Raw genomic sequence first — 3576 nt, forward strand, 5'->3', positions numbered from 1 at the left:
TGTCGTCGCGTTGATAATCGGATAGTGTATGCATTCTTCATGTCAGGATCAGGCCTGGTATTGTGTTTCTGGATTCCGATTCGTAGATGATTGGTTTGCTATCTTGTGTCGTTACAAGTTTTGCTTGCTTTTAGAAGAAAATGGCGTGCAATTGGGTGTGCAAGATAGCTTAGCACTGGCTAAAATCCCGTAGGTGCTTTTATTGGTAATCAGGACTGCTACATTGGATCCCCGTAACTAAGGAGGGTGTGGGCTATAGGAGCGCGAGGATTGGAAACCTTTTCCTCCATAATCTTGCCGAGGTGCTCCTCAACTCGACAAGGAGAGCAACCTGCATGAGGTTTGCACATTCCCTCACCTCCCTCCATTGCTGATCTCCATCTTATCTCTTTCAGCAAGGGGGGGGGGGGGGGGGGGGGGGGGCTCGTCCTTACGTGGTTCTCAACCGCCGATTGAGATTTGGAGGGAGACTACGAGACCCAGGCGAAAACGAGTGTGCTAGCGGAGGCTCCGGGGATGCAGGGTGATAGGGCCCAGTCTATGCTCCGGTTGTGTTGTTGGGTGAGCTTCTTCACCCTTCCGGTTGTGCTGTTGGTTCCAGTCTATGAGCAATTTTTTTTGTTTATTACTGTTGACCAGATGCTCAGATCTAGCTAGGCTTCCATATAGAATTTTTTAAGCTTTTAAATTTGTTGTGTGCCTCGGATAAGTTACTGCAAATGGGATTATTGTTCCTGCTCAGGAGATGCTCTCTGGCCTGACTAGAGTCATAGAAAGATTTTTTGTTGCCATTCTTAGTTTGTTTGGTACCTTGCTCTTTCCTTGTCAAGAAAGGGATCAATTTGTCCTGGAGCTCCTGTCCCCTTTATAAAGGAGGTTTTTGTTCCTTTGCTTGATGTGTTTCCCTCCTTTGAATTGTAGGATTTTCAAGATGGGCCTTCCTATCCATAAGTTTGTCTTTATACTGCATATTAATTCACTCTTTTGGGTAGGTAACTAAAGTCCTGTAACTTTACCCCATCCGAGTTTTGCTTTACAACAACTTGATTGCTTCTGTATTTGTGTAGTTTTCTGCATATTCGTACAACCCTGAATGTTGTTCCGTTCCTTAATAAATACATCGCTCTACAGGGTTGATTAAAGAAGTTAACTCTTCTTCATAACAGTTTTTCAAATGCCCTGATGGGATGACCCTAAACATGGATAGTTTAACTTGGTATATCAGCTCAAACACCTGATCCGCAAAATGTAGAAATTATCTTGACGCAACTAAGGAAGACACTGGGCAGGTATTTTTTCATTATACACTTCACGGTGTATGCACTAATTTCTTCTTAGCTAAACATTGTCGGAGTGGTCACTTTATTGCAGTGTCTTATTTTCAGATCTCATGTTCCTCAAGATAATGGACAAGAATGCGTTTTTGGTAGTATGGCACCATTACAATATATTTTCTACTATGTCGTTCATTTGTTATGCACCATCTTTAAGGAAGCATAGAGAATGTTTGTTTGCCATTGTTATAAATCTGTATCTGAATATTATTTGTAGATTTATGTTTGGAAACACCAATCACGATAATGTTTTTGTGTGTGTAGAAAGATTTGCATATTTCATATACTAATACAGAAATTGAACAATTGTAAGAAATATGGTTGGAGATGTCATGTAAACTGGTAGTTTTCATAAGAAGATAATTGTCATGTTATATGATATACTATTAGGTTATTTGTAGTACTACTGCATTTTCTTATATAGTTACACTAATTTAATGTGTAGGTGACAAGGCGTTGGATTGGAGCCATGATTTACTTAGTAGCTTTATTGGCTGGCATCGAACTATTTGGTGCTACAATTATTGTAAATGTCTAACTTTGTAAGATATTCATCATTGGTTCATCATAGTATGCTTAGTTCTGTGCCTTGTTTCAGAGGCTTGCTCTTAGTACTCCTCTAGACAGGGAACGTTGATGACTCCATACAGGTAACTCTTTTGAAATCATTGACAGTATAAATATACAGTTGTGTGATTAAATTTGAGGTTATTTATAGTTCTTAAACCAGCATATACTTTCCTTGCCTTTAGAGCACAATTTATAATCAAATGGAAACGGCATACCTTCCTTTACTCGGAACATGGCATCTAGCAAAAGAAGATGAGTACTATATATGTATATCAGTATATCGCCAGCTCTAAAAAAGGTTTTTGTCTATGGCTTTCGCACATCAGGCTTTTTTCCAATTGTGTTCAGTACAAAAAGAGCTTGCTGGCATGTACATGAGAATAGGCTACATATTCTTGAAATGCAGCAACTTCCTGAACTAAACCATGGTGATGTACTCTTTGCCGTTGATTTATTGAGATCCAGCTGAAAATAAGGGGAGAACAAACATCATCCTGCCATTCCAGTTATTTCATATTTATTGAGAAAAGTTACACAGTTTGCTATTGCAAAATACTAAAATTCATGCATGTATCTGGCTTCATTATGGAGTTTAGAACAAAATCATTGGAATTCTTATGTTGAGAAAAGTTTAATGGAATATTATTATTATGTGTTATGAAGGTCATACAGAGAATATTTGTAGTGCTATGAATATAAATTAGAATATATACGTAGGTCATACAAAGAATCCTTGGTTAATGCATTGGTTTTTCTTTCCCATCCAAAATGATATTTGAAGATAAGGATATAGTATGAGTTGCTTTAGGGGTTTAAACAATTGGACAAGATTAAACACATTGTAAGGGCATATTTATTCCTTAGGTGTTTTGATGATTGATGACAATGCCTTTGCGGACTAATCGCGTGCCTTGAGTTTCTCAGACGTTTCATCACTAGGCACGAGATGATTCGATGCCCCTCGAAGACTATTGAAGACAGTGTTGTTCTACGTTTCTCTTTGGTGGATTTGAGTCGTAGGAGAGCCGTACTATTAAGAGGGGGGCCGCGTCGGAAAGGTTCGGGTGGAATCATCACGTACACATTTCCTTCCTTGCCTCCACCTTTCCCTTGCACTTTGGAGCGTTTCTCCGTTATCCTCTTTGTGCTTGCTCTTACGGCTGCTGCTGTACTTGCGGTAGTACCGCTGGGGTTCACGGTAGTACCGCTCCTCTGGAGCCTTAGTACCGTGGCTCCCAGGCCTAGTGCTGCTCCGGTATGGTAGTAGGGGCGGATGTAATTTTTTACATCTGCGCCCACACGGTAGTACCGCACGTCCAACGCGGTAGTACCGCGGGTGGCCACGGTAATACTGCTCTCCTGGAGTCGTAGTACCGTGGCCCTCATACCTAGTACCGCTGCGTCGCGGTAGTAGGAGCGGATGTAATTTTTTATATCCGCGCCTCTACGGTAGTATCGCGCCTCGTGCACGGTAGTACCGCACGTGGCTTGGCTCAGCTAGCTTACGGTAGTACTGCGTCATAGCGGTAGTATCGCGTTGGATTTTTGCACTGTTTCATTTTCCGCGGAAGTAGGCACGGATGTATTTTATTTCATTCGAGCTCTTCGTAAGCTTGGACTTTCCTGCCTTGCGGTAGTACCGCAAGGGGGAGCGGTAGTACCGCGCGAGCGG

General features: G+C 41.6%; 1 long non-coding RNA gene across 1 annotated transcript; it reads left to right on the forward strand.

Annotated features, from left to right (window-relative positions):
- Positions 1-416: 416 nt before the first annotated feature.
- LOC123046350 (uncharacterized) lies at positions 417-2002 on the forward strand. The gene is made up of 2 exons (XR_006422228.1): positions 417-1860; positions 1933-2002. It is a non-coding gene; the product is annotated as an uncharacterized lncRNA (long non-coding RNA).
- The last annotated feature ends 1574 nt before the right edge of the window (positions 2003-3576 follow it).

This window comes from Triticum aestivum, chromosome 2B, assembly GCF_018294505.1.
Source record: "Triticum aestivum cultivar Chinese Spring chromosome 2B, IWGSC CS RefSeq v2.1, whole genome shotgun sequence".
Lineage (NCBI taxonomy): Eukaryota > Viridiplantae > Streptophyta > Magnoliopsida > Poales > Poaceae > Triticum > Triticum aestivum.